Raw genomic sequence first — 20,681 nt, forward strand, 5'->3', positions numbered from 1 at the left:
CATCAAATAAAACTGTAAAAAATAATATAATTAACATTAAATGCTTCGTGGACGGATTATTTCAAGTTAATTTTAGTTATATGTTGAATTTTTATTATTGAATTGTTTTATCACTAATAATAACATCAGTATATTTGTAGCTACTTTATTACAACAATATTTAACTCATTAAATTGCTTTACAGTTGCTCTAATGGTGATGAAAAGAGAGCAACAGTATAGAAATACAAAAAGATGAAACACGGGTAGAAAAACTGGTATAGAAATAAAAAAGAAGATCATCTTTTTCCATTGAATAGAACAGAAGAAAACGAAACAGGAGTAGGAAGACTTGTGGAAGTTGTAGAATATTTAAACTCAAAAGAAGAGGTATTGAGCATTTCCCTTCCATTCAACAGAAGTGGGTTTAACCAGTCACAGGAAAAGAGGAAAATCTACTTTGCTTCTCGAAAAGGAACCTGTGGTGCAATAGTGATTCTCCACTTGATGAAGGTCTAGCAAAATTCGGATCAACCATTAAAATACACCGAATTCAAGAATCACAAGATTCTATAAGTTCAAATTCTTCCTGTTCGTCATTCTATTCATTGACACAGTTGAAGCACAAAACAGTTATACACAAGAAACTATAGGTACCATTCTAAGCACAACAAAGTGGCGGAAAACAATGGGTCGAGTCCTGATAAATGGAATGTGTTGGACAATTTTTTATATCCTTATTATTTATCTATTACATTGCATTCAAGATGTGGCCTAATGGTTAGTGTGACAAGAATTGGAATGGAAGGATCGAAAAATGAATATTCCACTGAATACACTTCACACTTTCAACTATTAACGTGTTTTAACTCTTTCAATAAGAGGACGGTCTATATGACCGACCACGTGACTTCCGTGTGCTCTTTTATAGTTTTTGTAGATTTAATACTCTTAACTTCAATATTTTGTGTTTATCTTCACAAAATGTGACAGTATTTCACTTAATATTATAAGTCTTTAACATACAAAAAATCGTACTTTGTGGTGAAGTATTTCTAATAAATAAAGTAAACATTAAAACACAACTATCCTATTTGTTTTTAATAGCGTATGAAAAGTAATTTTTATATCAAAATTAAAATAACTTTTTCTACCTCAAACATTTCAAACTTCCTTGTGTAAACCTTAAGACCTCCTAAATACATTTCATGTGTTTTTTTTTTCACTTATTTTAGTTATTATCAATGTTTGGGTGGTCTCAACTACTGAAAATGGAGGTTTCGATAGTTGTTTCAAAAAATAGGTGTTTTTTATTGTAGTTTTTACCCGCTATTTTATTAGAGTTTGAGCATATTCCTGGGCGATAACGATCATGAACCATTACAGTAATTCATGATAATAATAAAAACATTTATCTCAAATTGTTTGTCGTTTTAAATGAGAATGGTTTCCATCTTTTATTCATCAGATAAAACTGTAAAAAATAATATAATTAACATTAAATGCTTCGTGGACGGATTATTCAAAGTTAATTTCAGTAATATGTTGATCTTTTATTATTGAATTGTTTTATCACTAATAATAACATCAGTATATTTGTAGCTACTTTATTACAACAATATTTAACTCATTAAATTGCTTTACAGTTGCTCTAATGGTGATGAAGAAAAAGAGAGCAACAGTATAGAAATACAAAAAGATGAAACACGGGTAGAAAAACTGGTGGAATTAGAAACTCGAAAAAAAGAGTTAGATCATCTTTTTCTATTGAATAGAACAGAAGAAAACGAAACAGGAGTAGGAGGACTTGTGGAAGTTGTAGAATATTTAAACTCAAAAGAAGAGTTAGTGAGCATTTCCCTTCCATTCAACAGAAGTGGGTTTAATCAGTCACAGGAAGAGAGAGAAATTCTACTTTGCTTCTCGAAAAGGAACCTGTGGTGCAATAGTGACTCTTTCTCTAAAATACGAAACAACCATTGAAATAGATCAAGTTCAAGAACTACGAAACTGTATAATCTCAAATTCTTCCTTTTGTTTTTCTATACGAAGTAGTCACTGAAAAAAGAACAGAACAGTTATACCCAGGAAAATATAGGTACCATTTCAAGCACAGGGAAGACAACAAAAAGTAACGTTTCCAGCTTTTCCAAGCAGTGGAAACCATTGTGCCGAGTTTTTCTAAATGGAATGTGTAGAACAATTTTATATATCTTTCTACTTTATGTATTACTTGGTATTCAAGATGTGGTCTAATCATTAGTGTGGCAAGATGTGTAACCGAATGATCCAAAAATCAAGATTTCACAGAACACGTTTCACACTCTCAACTGTTTATGTTTTTAACTCTTTCAATGCTGGGTCGGTCTATATGATCGACCACGTGACCTATTTGTACGCGTTTAAATTGATTTACAATTGCTCTAGAGGTGAAGAAGAGAGAGAGAGCAACACTGTAGAAATACAAGATGAAAGAGGGGTAGCAGAACTGGTTGAAAAAGTAGAATTTAGAAACTCGAACGAAAAGTTAGAACTTATTTTTTCCCTCTGAACAAAATAGAAGATGAAACAGAAGTAGGAGGACTTGTGGAAGTCGTAGTATATAAACTCAAAAGAAGAGTTAGTGAGAGTTTCCTTTCCATTCAACTCAAGTGCATTTAACTAGTCACAGGAAAAGAGGAAAATCTGCTTTGCTTCTCGAAAAGGAATCTGTGGTGCAATAGTGATTCTCCACTTGATGAAGGTCTAGCAAAATTCGGATCAACCATTAAAATACACCGAATTCAAGAATCACAAGATTCTATAAGTTCAAATTCTTCCTGTTCGTCATTCTATTCATTGACACAGTTGAAGCACAGAACAGTTATACACAAGAAACTGTAGGTACCATTCTAAGCACAACAAAGTAGCGGAAATCAATGAGCCGAGTCCTGATAAATGGAATGTGTTGGACAATTTTTTATATCCTTATTATTTATCTATTACATTGCATTCAAGATGTGGCCTAATGGTTAGTGTGACAAGAATTGGAATGGAAGGATCGAAAAATGAATATTCCACTGAATTCACTTTACACTTTCAACTATTAACGTGTTTTAACTCTTTCAATAAGAGGACGGTCTATATGACCGACCACGTGACTTCCGTGTGCTCTTTTATAGTTTTTGTAGATTTAATACTCTTAACTTTCAATATTTTGTGTTTATCGTCACAAAATGTGACAGTATTTCACTTAATATTATAAGTCTTTAACATACAAAAAATTGTACTTTGTGGTGAAGTGTTTCTAATAAAATAAAATAAACATTAAAACACAACTATCCTATTTGTTTTTAATAGTGTATGAAAAGTAATTTTTATATCAAAATTAAAATAACTTTTTCTACCTCAAACATTTCAAACTTCCTTGTGTAAACCTCTAACATCTCCTAAATATTTTCAAGTTTTCAGTAAAACATAATAGTTTGTATGTTATTTTTTCTAACCTATCTCTGAACGCGAGTGGTAAATCTGACCGACCTTATAACCACCAAAAACTTTAAATTACCCTTTTTTATTTCTGTGGTAACTTCATATTGTAATAGAAAACCACATTTATTTACCCTAATTGTCTCTAAGTTTGTAACAGTACACATCTATTTATAATTACCTTTTATTGCTTTATCACCTTTTGAACAGTGACTAACAACTGCCCACGCTGGTAAGTTGTAAATCAGGAGGGGAACATGCAGCTCACGTTATGTTAGCGAATTACATTACTCACTAACTACTACGTTAGTAGTATCCCGTCGCGCCAAACATGCTCGCCCTTTCAGCCGTGGGGGCGTTATAATGTTTCGGTCAATCCCACTATTCGTTGGTAAAAGAGAGCCCAAGAGTTGGCGGTGGGTGGTGATGACTAGCTGCTTTCCCTCTAGCCTTACACTGCTAAATTAGGGACGGCTAGCACAGACAGCCCTCGAGTAGCTTTGTGCGAAATTCCAAAACAAACAAACAAATCGTATCTTATGACATTTTGATCTATGCATTTTTTTCCACATTTAGGTGGGATATTATATAACTCACATGTCAAGTTCCTTGGAAATAAGACGTAAAAAGCATTAAGTTCAGATGCGTAAAGATGAATTCCAGATAACTGATTTAACATTTCATAAATATGAAATAGGTCACAAAATACTTTCGGATGAAGTTCTTCTCCTACACCAAACCTAATCTAAAAGAAGAAAGAAACTGTTTATAAACTATAGAAATTGATAAAACAAACGTTCTCTCACTAAACTGTGGTAATGGTTCGAATAACGTTAGCCTTATTTACCACTTGACCAGATTTGACCTATATTATATCGCATCACCTACTGACATCATTTTCGTCGCATTTAACCTTTCTGTCTTTTGTCTTTGTAATGATACATAAACATCGTGTTGCTTAGAACTATTCACACTTTGCTCGGGACACTCCCATTTCCCCCCGTATTTATTTTTTGTAGCATTACTTATAGATCTCTGTTGCCATGAAGAGCTATAAGTACTACATTATTTTTTTAATTAGCCGTTAGTTAGATGAGTACTCAAGTTCAGAAAACAAGCCATTTAATGTGAATCCTTTTCAAATCCTAAAACTATAAACAACACTTTCCGAGCACCCCTGGTTGTCTTTAGAGGTTTTCCTCGGAAAATTTTAAATACAAATTCCTACCAGTAGACAGATATTGAAAATACCTGAAGAAGACAGACCAATGATCTGTGAAAACATAGTGTGATGTTCCACAATGAATAAAATAAAAGACCTTGCAAGTATATAAAATCATTGTTTGTTTACTTGTTATTATAATATAATGTGCTTCCTTACTTGATAAATCACAATTACAAAATAAAATATTTAAATAAAATAATTCAACAATTAATAAAACTATTGAAAATAATAACTTAGATTATAATTGCGTGTCAGGCAGGATATGACATAACACGGCAATATCAATTGTACTATTAACCTATATAACTATCAGTAAACGTTTTATTATAATTCATTTCTTAATTAATTAACGTTAGAAGCTACAGAATGTTGTTTTTGTTCAAATCCAAAATATTTGCAGAATCTTTTTTGGTAGTACATTTTTATCCTTCTTTGTCTTTTGGCTTCTTACATAATTTATTATTAACTTTACGAGATTGCAGTTGAACAGCATGACAACTTTGTACTTAATTTCCTAATGACCTGTGTAAACGAATGTGACAACTTTGTACTTAATTTCCTAATGACTTGTGTAAACGAATGTGACGTTTCTGTGATAAACCTTCCATATATAAAGTAGAGAGGCTAAATGGTTATTTTACAACCATTTGCGTGTTTAAATAAAATTACCTCATCCAGTTGTGTGGATAAACTTATACACAAGTTTAGGGGAGTCCTTTGTCTGCGGACTTAACAAGGTTCGAAACCGGCTTTTGATACCCTTGGTGGTCAGAGCCCGTTGCTTTGCGCTTAATTTAATACATCAAAACAAAAACTAAATAAATCATTACACAAAAAAAAACAACGAAAAAGAAACAGATTGAAACAATTAAAGAACTTGTACTGAAATTTAAAGTTATTTTCGTTGTTGTGGTTTTAGCACAAAGTTACACAATGGGTTATCCGCTGTTAGTTCACCGCGGAGAATCGAAACTCGTACTTTACTGTTTTGATGCAATAAACTTACTGCTGACTGACCGAAGGAAAATCTGAAAAGAATAAAATAAAACGCCATCTGTTTAATTTCCATATTTCCAAACGAATCATATATGTAGCAACGTCTAATAAAATTCCGTTAACAGTAATACTAACTCTATAGTTTGTTGAATCTTGAGAACTGGTACTTACAGACTATTTAGGCTAGCCTTTGTTAATTCAGAACCGATAGAGGTAGGACTAATAATGAACACCATCCCTCGTGAGCTCTTAAACCTGTCTAATCGAACAGTTAGATTTGTAATCGTAATAAAACTTCCCCACGGCCTAACAAATGTGAGCCCGTTACCTGTAGACTGCGTGTTAAGCGCTCTAACCATAAACTAAAAAAAAAAAAAAAAAAAATTATTTCTGTTGATATTTTGCTCATCTTAAATATTGTACAAGTTAAAAATAAAAAAGTTTCTAATCTGTAAATTAACTTACCTGATTATTCGTTTGCGAAATGTTCACGTACTTTCAGAAGTGCTGAAGTTCCTACATTTTGACGCCTGAATAAGAATATTTATCTAATAATATCAAAAACTAATTTAACATCATACAAAATTTAAACACTCTCATATAAAAATGCCGTTATTATAATAATTAAAATTTCAATAGTGATTTCTTATCACAAATTCAACTTTATCTATACAGGTCTAAAGGTAGAAATAAATATTTTTATGTTTTTTTACAACTTCAGAAACATAAAAGAAAGACTCAAATAAAGTTACAAAGGTTTATGCTAAACATGTTTTTTTCATGAACAGGGCATACAAAAAATAATAGTTTCTTATAAAGTATATCATTTTAACCTTTCGTTTACAAATGTCCCAGCATGGTGCTCAACTCGTGATCTTAGAGTTGTGGATGCCAAACATCGTCACACCAAACACGTTCGCCCTTTCATCCGTGTAGGCATTATAACGTCACAGTCAGTCCCACTATTCGTTGGTAAAAGTGTATCTCAAAAGTTGGCGGTGGGTTGTGATGACTGGCTTGCTATATTACGAATGGCTAATGCTGATAGCCCTCGTGTAGCTTTGCAGGAAATTCAAAAATCCAAAAACCAAACCATAATTGCAAACACCTGTAAGAACAACAGTGAACTTAAGGTATCTAGGTCGATATATACTCTTACTGGGATTATGAAAATCTTATATTGCGCTATTAGAACTTTAAAGATAGCTTCTAATCTTTCTAACGAACGTATGTATGTTAAGTACAGTAGTCTACAGCAGGGGCTCCCAAACTTTTTAGACCTGCGGAGCTTCACATCAGAAAGAAAAAAACATTCCGGAGCCTTAATAAAAAATACACTAAAAATAAAAACAATCGGTCACTAGCACCAGATATAAAGTTTGTGTCAAGCCTTTAGAATATAAATTTATTAAAAATATCAATATTTAAAGAAAAAATTTAATTCTACTTACTCAAAAATTTCTGCTTGCAAAATTTATATCAGTAAAAGTATAGTGTATTTATTTATTAGTGGCTCGGATGGGCTTGCTTTTGTTCACAAGATAGTTCAATATTTGGAGTTATGGTTGTTACCTGTAAGTGCAAATCATCTTCAATATTTAGCCTGTTTCTAAATTTGATCTTTGTAGCTGTATACAGTGAATATGTTTTCTCACAAAGATATGTTGTTGGAAAACGCGTCAAAATTTTCATAGCTCTGTTACTTATTTCAGGGTGTAATTAGTTGAAATTTCTATAAGCTGCAATTTCTCTTTCAAAGGAAAATCGTTGGTATTTGCAGAGTCAACAAAGGGATTTTGAAGCCACAGTAATGTTTCTAAATGAGGAGGGACGTACTACCCAACGGTTGTACACAAATCAGGTATGTGCTGCAAGCCTGAAACTTTCGCATCTTCTCTTGAGGAAGTTACATTTATCAGTAAAAAAAACAAAACAAAAAGCAATGAAGTTCTTCCATTTGTATACATTCGCCCCAAAGTCTTAGCTAACGCTTCCATTTTACTTTTGAGCTTTGAAGTACGTTACCCTAGTACCCTGCATTGTAGTATTCACTTCATTTAGATAGGCGAATACATCCGAAAGGTAAGCTACTTTCTGTATCCAGCATTTGTTCCTTAATTTGTATGCATGTTCAAAATGGCATTCAGATAAAGAGAAATCCATCTCATCACGCAGTTCGTAAAACCGAGCAAGAACTTTTTTTCCGAGAAAGCCATCATGAAGCAGCAAATTTTTATGCAAACTTCCCATATCCTCACAGAGTAAACTGAAGATCCTCACATTAAGTGGTCTTGATTTTATAAAATTAACTATTTTTATGACATCACCCAATACCTCTTTTAAATCTTTTGGCATTCGTTTCATTGCAAGTGCATGACGATGAAAACAGCAGTGGATACTCCCGATGTCCGGGTTTTTCTTTTTTATGCGTGCCACTACGCCTGAAGATTTTCCAGTCATAGTTGCAGACCCATCAGTGCAAATACTTGAGCAAAGCTGCCACTGGATTTCATGTTCTTCCATAAATAAATCAACCAGTTTAAATATTTCTTCGACTGTTATTTGAGTAAGCAAAATTTGCAAATTAGCATGTCTTATTCATAACTAGCTTCGTGATCGTAGCACACAAACACAAGCAACATCGAATAATCTGCGACATCTGTTGATTCATCCATCTGAAGCGAAAAAGATGGACTCACTTTTCTCGCCTTATTAACTCCATTAAGCAATTTACTGACATATCCTTGAGTTTTCGAGAAAACGAGTTGTCAGAAAGGGGCACAGAGTTAATGTTTTTGAAAAATTTCTCATCAATCGTACACTACCAAATCTTTTGCGCATGGTTTTATCAAATCTTCTGCAATTGCATAAGCTTCATCTGCTATTGCAATATGGTAACTAAAACCATATGAAGCAATAAGAGCACCTTTGTTGTTCTGATGGATAAACGGACGAAATGTAGATTTCCTTACAAACACTTTCTTTTGAGATACTCAGAAGTTGGATTTTTTAATTTGGGAGTGTTTGGTTTGTAAATACCGTTTTAACTTTGCTGGATGCAAACAACTATCACTCAACACATAACTCACTAGGTCCATCTTCATCACCTGTCCATGTAGAACCATATTCAATAAAACTTTCATCATACCTTATTTTCTTTCTTGTTTCGGTACTTCTTGCATCATCCTGCGTTGAAGTGGTTGCACATGACGATAACACCGATGAATTCGTATTAGGCCGAGGAAGATTTTTTACTCATACCAGATTTATTACTGATATTCAGCCATTAATCAATTATAAGGGTGGAAACTAATTATTAATTAGTCTGAAAACGTATTCTTATATTTTTGGTGCTTCAAAAGTGTTTTCACGGACACAAAATAGCTTCTTAATGAAAACTCATTCAAGCATTCGAGTTTTATCATCATACAACGACATACTGACATGAGATCAGTGTTGCCATACCGAGGTCATAAATAAAGATTTGTGGAAAAAAGGCCAGGCTACTAGATTAATATATTTTTCTAAAGGAAAAGGATAACCTATTATTTTTACAATTATTTTTTCAACCAAAATTTTAAGACGTTTAGAGCTCATTGGTACCAAGTTTGTCAAATAAAACGACAACGAATCTAACCTAAAAATTACAAATTATAATTGTCATACATATAATTATACTTTATATATATGTATATATACACTTTGAAATTGAAACAACTGGCACTACATCTACCTGAATTATAATGTTTCCATTTTGGGCAAGTTTCAACTTTGACGTCATGTTTAATATCGTTAGAAATTTAGTCGCTGATCTAGATCTGGCTTTTAAAAGACAGTTGGCATCACTACTCAGGGTTGACCGATGTTTCATACGAAAATTACTAGGCTATCTTGCATCTCAAATGCGATCTTGAGATGGTGCCACATCGACAAGCTATTGTTATAAACGTGCTATATTAAAGATACATTTTTTTTTTTTATACAGAGTATTCTGATTCAATTTTACAGTTTCAGGAAAAACATTTAACATTCTCAAATTTCCTCGCGGAACCCCAGATAACTATGGCGGAGCCCAAGGGCTCCTCGGAGCATAGTTTGAAAAACCCTGGTCTACAGCATAGAAATGTCACTTTAAGGCTTTCCTTCACTGGAGCTTTCACATATCGAAGGGAAGTAGAAAGATCGGTGTATTTCCTAAATATTCAATTGAGCCATAAGACATAAAATACAGAATTTGCCTTCTTAAACATATTTAGAAAATTTTAATCACGAAATTCTGAATTCTTCGGTACACAGAGAGATTAAGAGCTCAAACTGAGATTGCCAAGGCAACCCAACAGAAAAGTCCAGAAATAACAATGGAGTGAAAAACCATTCAGTCCAAGCTGACCAAATCTAATAAATGAAAAGATGGCATGGATGATTTTCTGAAGCAATAAGAAATATTTACCCAAAGTGAGAATTTGGACAAAGGGGACTGGGCAGTCTGTTTTAACCCACTTCCCATAGGAAAAGACCTGTAACTAACACAGGTATGACGTCAGTAGACGGCATGGGTTATGAGAAATTAAAACGATATGAACTTACTGAAGATTTTCAGAGAAGTCAAGCCTGATAGCAAAGAAATTGTAAATCAGTTTGTGTCATCTCTATAGCAGTACTTTACCAGATGGACTGACACGTCCAAATGTGACAAGTTTTGAGAGGCTGGCAGACCTACTAATACGGGAACAGTTCATAATCACGCGGTAAACCGATGTGTTACTATTTCTAAAGGAGAGAACATCAAACGGTATGGCAATGATTAAGCTAGAGAACAGTAATTGCAAGCCCATGGATGAAGTATAACTGAGAAATAAAAAAATATCCAGTTAAAGTCGAAACCAGCGACAGGAGAAAAAAGATGCGACATTTGTTATAAAATACGATACTTTGAAAATGAATGCAAGTTTATCACTAACAAGCAGTAGTGAAAATTTTAAAACAAAGCAGATGGAGCTATTTTCAATGATAGTGCCAGTGAGGACCAAGAAAGAATGGCTGTCACTATGGATACTACTGCCAAAATAAACAGAATCAAAACAACTTGTCAGATTCACCAAAAGAAGGAAGTGCCATTTCTATGATTGACCAGTGCACGAATAATAGTCATCTCATATTAGCAAATGGACCAACAGTTTTGTCAGAGACACGAAAGTGGGGGTTTTGCAAGACACCAGGTACTCTAGTATGAAATATTCTAGTATCCAATGATCAAAGAAGGGGCTTAGTATGCTTGTGTGTATTAATTGATGGGACAGTGAGAAAGTTTCTTATGGCAAAAATAAAGATGGATAATCATATTATGTGGGAGATATTTAGCTATGTGCATCAAGGAACCAATATATAGCTTGGTAGTACAACATACCAGGTAGTAAAAGATTAAAGAAAGAAAGCAACCATGGTATTTAAGATACAGACACAATTTTCATAGTGAATATAATGTTTGGACATACGGGGAGTATAAAAAGTGTCCCTCCAAAAAATGTTGCTACTTTGTTATATCTTTTATTAGATAACAGAAAAACATGTAAAACTATACGGTTTTAGAACAAACTCGACGAGGTATGTTCAAATATTATCGCAAATACTAATTTTAATACTGGCTCTTGTAATTACTTGAACTACAACAGGTGCACAATACTTTTTATGAGAATTTGTAACTAAAGTCATGAAAAACTCAGGTATTCACGAAAGTTAGTGTTAAAATTAGGATTTTGGTCCATGTTTGAACAGATCTTGTCAAATTAATTTTAAAAACATACAGTTTTACATACTTTCCTGTTATGTAATAAAAAATATAACAAATTAGCAACATTTTCAGGGGGCGGACTTTTTCTACATCCTCTGGATGTTTGTTTTCAATGTATTATTTTAAAATAAGTAGAATACGTCCTGTCCGCTTACTGTGTGAATTTATTACCGAAAAGTGAGCCATCTACTGTACAATAATCATTAGTCCACATTCATATATAATTAAAACCCGGACACCAATGTAGGTTCCTATGTAATTTGTTGTGACATTTACACAAACCATTACGTGTCAATACTATTATCTGCTGTATTTATGATTCTATCAAGATTTATTAGAATACAAAATAAACTTTTTAATAATGTGGAAAAATATTTAACATTGTTTTAAGTAATGTTAATTGAAAATTTATTAGATGGAGAATCAAATAATGATTCAGCTATTTCCTCTTCGGGTTCGGCATGGCCAGGTGATTAGTACGCGTGATTCGTTTTCTGAGGGTCGCGGGTTCGAATCCCCGTCACATGAAACATGCTCCTCTTACAGCCGTGAGAGCATTATAATAGAACCGTCAATCCCACTATTAGTTGGTAAAAAACGAACCCCAGGGGTTGGTGGTGTTTAATAGCTGCCTTTCCTTTAGTCTTACAGTGCTAACTTAGGGACGATTAGCGCAGCGATAGCCTCCGTGTAGCTTTGCGCAAAATAAAAAAAACAAGCAAACTTTTCCTCTTTTGTAGGCTCAGATAGCCGAGTTGCTATGCGCCATAAAGCACCAAACCAACCAACCAATCCTCTTTTGCAGAGCATTACTGTAAATTGTATAATTCATGTTTTCCATTTGTTAAATCAGAGAAAGCCAGATAGATATCCACCTCAAATGGCCATAAATTTATTACGTATGATATTAGATGTAAGCAAAGACTATGCCGCCACTTTAAAGATAAAGGTAATCTTTTGGCAAATATATTTAAATGGTTATTGTACTCGACAGGATGTTACTTCTACCGATACTGAGCTCAGACTATCATGTACACACGTAACTGTGACTGAAATTCAAGCTGCATTAAAGGTACTTTCTAGTTCAGTTGGTGGATAAATGGCTGGGAAGATGTTTTATCAACAGTGGTTAAATATGTTAAGGATGCAATTATTGAACTCTTAACTGTACTTGTAAATAAAGTATAAACAACTGTTAAATTTAACAGATTCTTGGTACTGCTAAGATCGTCCGCATCTACAAGGGTGAAGATCCTGATTATGTGGAAAATTATCCTATTTGCATTAACTCGTATTATTGAGCGTATATTTTATAATTACCGTTTCAAGAGAAAAAACAAAATTTTATGTAAGTCGCAGTGTGGTTTCTATGAGCACAAATCTACTTGTGTTTATTGACTGTTACTACGACATTTATTAAAGATTATGAGACTAATAAATCTGTTTCAATTGGTGCTCTTAATATTACCACGCCATCTAATGACATCAGTAACTCAGTTTTAGTTTATAAATGTACTAATTATAGTCTACATGGTAATATTCTTAAAATCTTCTTACTAAATATTCAGTGTTATATCTCAGTTAATGGTATAAAGTCTCTTGTCTTCATCGTGTGGTTCTTTATGCTCCAACCCTTGATCCACTGTTAGTTATTATTTATGTTAATGATTTAATTTTGGTATGTTTAAAAGATATGTACAAGCTATACACTGACAATACGACTTTTACTACAGAAATGGATTCTCTTGTTCTTTTAAACTAACAAACAATTAACTGCTTTCATTTGATACCTGGTTTTTCAACAACTGCCTAGTTTTCAATATTTTTAAGTTGCAATAACAGCATCTGGGTTTTACTTAAAGTGGTTTTCCAAGTAAATCTTTGTACACCAATCTTGCTAGAAGTATGACAAATAGCACACTCTCAATTGTTTCGATTACTGTGAAAACATTTAGTGTTTTAATTTAACCCACAAACATCCTTGATTCAACTGCTTGCTGCGTCTAGTGTGGGTACATTTGAAGACAACTGTAGAAATTATATTACAAAAGTACAAGGTGCTATTGTGTGTACTGTACTTGAATACAATTTGTTTGATTTTTCAAACAAGTTTATTTTAGCAAATCTTTTTGTATGATACTTCACACAATATAAAGTACAATTTTAACTAACAGTACTAATGTATGTTTAGCAAGTGACTTTACAGTAGTTAAAAGATTAGTCCGAGTCACATTCTTCTCATTATAACTGTACAAAGGACAGGTATATGGGAATTAAGAGCTCAGGTATATTCACACTTCTGCTGTGGTAATGCTCTGTTAAGTGCTCTATGTGCTTCACCTACATTTTTCTATGATGTGATTGTTAGTTATTTCACATGTGGTCTTATTTATTTGCAGTCAATGCTTCAAGGTTCTTAATGAATAAAAACATGTTTAGTTACTTGTCATTAAAATTTTGTAAAAGCCTGAACACAGCCATTAGAAGTTGATCAATTATATGTCATACTAAAATCATGCTTTTCATAAATATTGAAAATGTTAACATTGCTTATGATGAATATTTAAACAGTGTTATCTTTATTGAAATTAGATGTATGTATATTTTGTGTTTTGGTCTATACACAGATATATCAACAATATATGTGGAGTGACATCTCACTAAAGTGTGATGACAAAAGCATTAACAATTTTATGCATAAACTGAGAAATAGTTTGTACTGTATTAGTTCTACTTACCACTAGTACAAATTATTAATTTTTTTTGTGTTTATTAAATGTCCAGAATAGCAATAACTAATAAAGTATTTTTCTTTACAGTGTGAATAGTGGAAAGCTAAGCTACACACATAAGGTAAGATATATGTTTTTATTCAAAGCACATTTTTCAAAAATTTTCAAATATCTTTATTTTACTTTGTGATTTTATGTGTAAATAAAAAAAACTGTTTATATGATTTACTTGGAATTTACACAAAATATTAATTTGTTTATTAAGTTTACAGATTATCAATAACTAATAAAATATTTTATACACTTGTATTTGAAGTTTGCTAAGTTTTCCGAGTTGTTTTCAATTTCTAAAACTTGACCCATATTTTGTAATGACATACTTGTTGTTGCCCTCAGTGTAAGCATCCAGGCATGATGGATATTTATGGTTTAGATATTATTCAACAAAAATTGATATCGTAGACAATATGTGTATACTATATGTCCTGCTGTTCCAACATGCTATAATAGACTGAGTGTAACAACTAATACATTTTATTTAGCCAGCCTAAATACTTTTCAGCTGAGACAAACAGTAACACTGTAATTAAGTGAATCAGTAAGTGTATTCTTAAAACTTTATAGTCTAGGTTCAATAGTTCAAATGTATATGTATATCATGTCTTTAATTGTATCAACCAAATATTAATAACATACTAAAATGTTCTAAGATGGCCCCAAAAAATATATTCAATTCCCTGAAGAAGTGGGATCTCACTGTAGATGAAACATTGCCTATTTTGTTTTGCTTCCTTCTCAGGAGAAGAGTTTCTTTCCTTTGAACCAAAGGAGGAAGACACAACATCAGCAACAAATTGCAAAGAACTTGCATTGATTAATTATCTTTTGTTCGAGGAGCCTGACATATAGTCATGGAAAGAAGACTTTTCATAAGCCACAATATTTGAAAATACTGATCCTAGTCCTCCTATGACCAGCACTACATATACTTCTGAAATAGCTAGAGGCAAGAAGACAACAGAAACCTCTGACAATGTAGAGGTCCCCCAAATTGTTGAGGGACTTCATCTGAAGAGTGTGTTTCCCATTGGCCTAGCAGGTGTCAGACTTCTCATGATATTTTCAACCACTTTTTACTCTCATAACTGTCATTGAAATTGCTGAAGAAACAAATGGATTTGCATACCATCAAGAAAAGAAAACTCTAAAAATGATGTAGAAAGAAAATAAGAATACTAAAATAATGTTACTCCTGAAGAAATTTTAGCTTTTACTGGTGTAACCACTGCTGTAGATATACATGACTTATCATCTCTTTCATATCACTTGTCTTCTACTGCTTTACTTCATTTATCTTGATTTTATTCAATATTCTCCAGAGAAACATTTCTTGCTATCATTTACTTCCTGCATTTCATTGACAATACTAATAATGCACCTGAAACTGATACTAAGCATGATACTTTTCAAAGCTATGCCTGTGCTCATTTACTTACATTTTTTCAGCTCATTATAACCATTCTAGGAAACTGTATACTGAAGAATAAATGCTTGAAACAAAAGTTAGAATTTCAATTAATCCATATCTATCTAACAAGCCTACCAAGTGGAGCATGGAACTGTGGGTTCTGGGAAAAGCCATGACTGTATATCATTTAAGTTTTAAAGTATACTCCAGTAAAAAGTGATCTGTACTTTCTGAGGGCAGAGCCAATACACTTCTAACAACTAATAAAAGAGGACACTCTCTTTTACTGACAACTTTTACACATATTCAACTGTTTGTTAAATTTTGTTTTCCTTGACACTTGAGGAAGAACAGGACCAACTTCCACACATGTTTACAGGTAAGTTAAAATGGGAAGAGTCATAGTTTTTAAGCAGTGGCTTAATAACTGCTGTGAAGTTGACTAATAAAAGAAATATTTATGTTTTTTATACATCAGTTAACTAAAATTGTATGTGTACTTCTTAGTGCATAATTTATCAGTAATTTGGCCATTTAAAAAAATGTTTTGTCCAAAATAATATTAAATGGCCATAAATTAGATTTGAGTCAAATTTTGACCGTTCTAAATAATGCTTCATCACACTAATACTTTTCTTTAGATGTATACAGTATAAGAAAATTTATTCTCCTGGCTAAACCTAAAGAAAATTAGCCTTGAGTTTATTTAGTAGATGGAAGAAAAAACTGACATAAGTGGTTACCAAGTCTTCATGTCAGCTCAAACACAGCCAGCCAATTCAAGTGAAAGTTGCCTTTAGCCTACCATTCCTGATTGTTAGCTTTTGTCTTAAAAGTGGTTTTAACATGAAGCAAAAAAGTGAGAAATGGAAAGAATTACACGAAATTAGTAGAAAATACAAACATGAATGGAAATGAGAGCTAAAGTGCATTAAAAATGCTATAGATGATAATGACAGAGTATATTACAGATTATGTAAAGTTACACTGGCTCCTAAATAATGTAATCTTGTTAATCACCAAAACACTCACTGGTACAGCTTCTAATTGTCATTCATTAAAACTCACTAGTGATGAACATTGAAACAAAATTAAACAAATGAACATTTATCTTACTACTATTACCTCTTGTTACTTTAAAACCATAGTTTCAAGGAATGCACAGAATAAAAAGATAACACTAAATGTATTAATTGATGTGAGCAACATCATACAAGTAGTAAGGATTGTATAGATAAAAAAGAAGACAACAAACATAAAAATACATCATAGAATTACAGGAGAAAGACATTCACTATTACATTCAAAGAAACACCAAGCCAACTTGTAACTCCAATAATGATTGACAAAATTTTGACTTAAACTTTTAACTTTACATGACATGAAACTAATTTTAATTGAATTTTTAATCAAGATAAGAGATACAAAAAAAAATTACAATTATTGACTGGAATTGGAAGTCTTTTTTGCAGCAGTGAAGAAATGAGATAAGGCACTTGTTTAAATAAAACTTAATAGGTATTATTCAGAAGTTGTTCAGAAATAGATATTGTGAAACAAATTTGTGATAAGTATTGATATTTGAAGTAAAAATGCTACTTAAATTGGACTACAATTACACAATTAATCATTCATTATTATCACTGGGTTTAATATTAAATTTTGGTTGAAAGATTTTTGGTTAAACCTAAAGGTGGTGGTGTGCTTATAATAATTAGTATGTATTATACCATATATATATATATATACATATAATTGTTAAATACTTAATATATTAAGCTAGGGAAGTTAGATCAAACTTACCACATATTAGTACTAATAGTAATACTACCTATGGCATGTTAAATATTATCTTTATTTCATTACACAGGGTGTTCGGAAAGTCACTGTGCAGTTTTGTAATCATATTTTATTCAGTCTATTTCAAGCCAGCAACTGATAGCGGTGTTTAGAAACAAAATAAGAAGGATCCAGGCCTGTATTGATGCCAACAGGGGTTACTTTCAATATTGTTTATAATTCTCATTCATATTTACCTCCTGTATTCTATATTGAAACATGTCTGTTAATAAATACACAAGTGCACAATGACTTTCTGAACACCCTGTAGTTTGCACTTAAAATTACAGCCAATATTATAATCAACTATAGTTAAGAATAGTTTAGTTACTATGGGTTCTCAACTGATAAAGTGTGAAACATGCAAGGAGAGTGTTTTATTTATAAAATCTAGGTTAAAGTGTACATTTAGAAAGGCTGCAAGACAACGTACAAGTTATATGCAGAGTATGCAGGTTAGAACAGAAGTTAGTTCTATACACCATGGATACAGTTGGCAAGTAGGATTTCAGCAAAGCTTATAAAGGAAACAGGGTTAAAACTTTGGAAAGTAATGCATTTAGAAGGAAAGAATGGCTTGTGTTTAGGTTAAGCAACTGGTTCGAAACACTTGCTAGTGATGAAGAGAAGAAGGTAAGGGAAATAGATGGGATGACAAGGATTAATAGTGTAAAGGATGTTGAAGTTATTGCTGTAGATAATTCTTTTGTTAGGGATGTAGAAAGAGTACTATGTGGAGAAAACAGGGGTAAAAAGGTACACACACACTATTGAGGAGCAGGAGTACAGGATATAACTTATAAAATCAGAGAAACAGTTAAGGGTGCTAGTAGCAATGTGGTTTTTGTGGTAGCCGTTGGGGCTAATGATGTAAGGAAGGACAGATCTGAGGAGCATATAAGTGTGAAGCACTGATATGGGCATTTAAAGAAATGGGACATAGATTGATTTTGTTAGGGTTGGTTGGTTTGGTGTTTTATGGCACAAAGCAACTAGGATATCTGCACCAAACATCTGGTAAAAGGTTAAAGTAAAATTATTAAAACTCATAAAAGGAAATTAAGGTAAAACAAGGCAAAGTTTAATTTTTAAATTAAAAACATAAATATCATTAAATCCAATTTTTACATCTAGTTTACAGCAGTAACAGAAAAAACTATAGTAATACAAGTTGTAAAAGGCTTTCTGTAGCATAATTGTAATTGTCATAAGACTAACAGGTAAGTTCAAAAACCACCTTTAGTCACCTGAAGTTGGCCTTTCCAGTCCTGGTTTTGAGTCATTTTGATTCTTAAAAGGGAATCACGTTAAAAAAGGTCTAATGTATAAATTTAAAAACTTAAATAGCATTAAAAAGATTAATGGCCTTTAAAAAATTAAAAACATTTCCAAGGTGGAAAATATCACCATCAACAATAACACTGTCTAATGTTACAGATAAACTTTGCGACAGAACATGTTTAAAATGGTGCTGTCATTGAGTCATAACGATGGAAAGACAGTAAAATGTGGCTTATTGTGACTTGAGTGTTACACAGATAACACATTGGTGCATCAGTCCCAGATAAAATAAAACAATGAGTTAAAAAACTATGATCAATGCGTAGTCTAGTCAGAACAACTTCCTCTTTCCGATCCTTATGGCCAAAGTCCAAAAGAGAGTTTTATTTGGAAAAGCCTGTTTTCACGTTGCTCACTCCAAGTCAACTGGTATGAGGCCAAGACTTGAACACAGGACCATAGTCCATGTATGATACAGACGCAGCAGTGATAGTGCCAAAGCAGACAGATGTAGCTGCAGTGTCGGTGAGCCCGTTCCCATGAATACCAATATGGCCTGGTATCCAGAGAAACTGGATAGATGTTAAAGAGAAATGGGCCAGTTGGTTTTGTATATAGGCAAGAAGAAATGCGAAGTGATTCCAGAGCCAATAGAGAACTAAACATGTAAGTATAAAGTACAGTTCACGTACTGCTTAGTTTCTATGTAAGAGAAACGGGATATAGTTCAGCAGTGAACATAGAAGCTGTAGAGAGGATTCTGTGAGCAACCACTGAACCATAACAAACCATGGCAGAGCCAACAGAGTCACCTGATTTTGAACCATCTGTATAAATAGAAACAGAAGGATGGTTTAAGAGATGTTCAGCAAATAACAGACAATATTTCCAATTCGGAGTGTCTGCTTTTCTCAATAACTTAAAGAAAGGTCACATTTGGGGACTAATAAGCCATGGCTGACCATTGGACATAGCAATGTTATCCAAGGATAGACCCAATTCATCCAACTGCTCTTGGATACGAAGGTCAAAAGGAGCAATAGCAGATCCCAGCTTCCTCCCAGCGAGGAAGGAAAACAACTCCAGGTGGGATGCTTTGATAACAAAGTTTCAAAGCATACAGTAAAGACAGTTGAAAATGGTGGAAGTGCAAAGAAGGTTCATGAGACTCTCTGTATAAGCTCTGAACTGGGGAAGTATGGAAAACCCCAGTGCAGAGCAGAAGTCCAGCATCTTTAAGGCTGGGGTCCTTGCAGAGCCATAGACCAGTGATCCATAGTCTTGTTTCAATCGAATAAGAGCATGATATATCTTTATCATAGAACATCAATCCGCTCCCCATGTGGTGGAATGGAAGACATTGAGGATGTTTAGTGCTCTTGTACATTTGGCTCATAGCTGCTTGATGTGTGGAAAATTGTCAGCTTTATAGTCAAAGATAAGCCCCAAGAACTTTGTCTCAAGAACCACAGGTAGCACAGCTTCACTGATATGGAGTCTAGAATCAGGATGAATATTCTGTTGGTGGCAAAAGTGCATGCAAACGGTTTTAGAGAGAGAGAAGTTAAAACCATGTGCTATGGTCCATTTTAGTAAATGACTGAGGGCAGTTTGTAGCTGCCACTCAATATATCTCATGTTCGATGACTGACATGAGATGTGAAAATCATTAGCATAGAGCCCCTATGCAACAGTGAGAAGAAGTTGTTCAGTGATGGCATTAATATTTATACTGAAAAGTGTAACACTCAAAACACAGCCCTGAGGGACTCCAAGTTCCTGTAAAAAAAAAGAATGGGAAAGTGCTGAACCCACACGAACTTGTAATCACTTGTCCATTACAAATTTTTAATAAAAATGGGCAAATGGCCACGTAACCCATATAAATGGAGGTCTCACAAAA

At 33.2% G+C, this 20,681-nt stretch overlaps 1 protein-coding gene and 1 long non-coding RNA gene across 5 annotated transcripts in view; one reads left to right on the plus strand and one right to left on the minus strand.

The window, feature by feature from the left end:
- Positions 1-267: 267 nt before the first annotated feature.
- The window catches only part of LOC143237063 (bis(5'-nucleosyl)-tetraphosphatase PrpE [asymmetrical]-like), a 36,847-nt gene continuing 16,433 nt past the window's right edge, over positions 268-20,681 (minus strand). For 2 of the 4 annotated variants that reach the window (XR_013019859.1, XR_013019856.1), the window contains 2 exons: positions 6,133-6,197; positions 268-5,699 (listed from right to left, as the gene is read on the minus strand). The gene's annotated coding sequence lies outside the window, so the exon portion shown is untranslated. Of the gene's footprint in view, positions 5,700-6,132; positions 6,198-6,275; positions 6,776-20,681 lie in introns of those variants that run through there. The other 2 variants (XR_013019857.1, XR_013019858.1) reach the window with 2 other exon arrangements.
- LOC143237064 (uncharacterized) lies at positions 12,445-15,752 on the plus strand. The gene is made up of 3 exons (XR_013019860.1): positions 12,445-12,530; positions 14,278-14,311; positions 14,990-15,752. It is a non-coding gene; the product is annotated as an uncharacterized LOC143237064 (long non-coding RNA).

Source organism: Tachypleus tridentatus, chromosome 13 (assembly GCF_004210375.1).
Source record: "Tachypleus tridentatus isolate NWPU-2018 chromosome 13, ASM421037v1, whole genome shotgun sequence".
Classification (NCBI taxonomy): domain Eukaryota; kingdom Metazoa; phylum Arthropoda; class Merostomata; order Xiphosura; family Limulidae; genus Tachypleus; species Tachypleus tridentatus.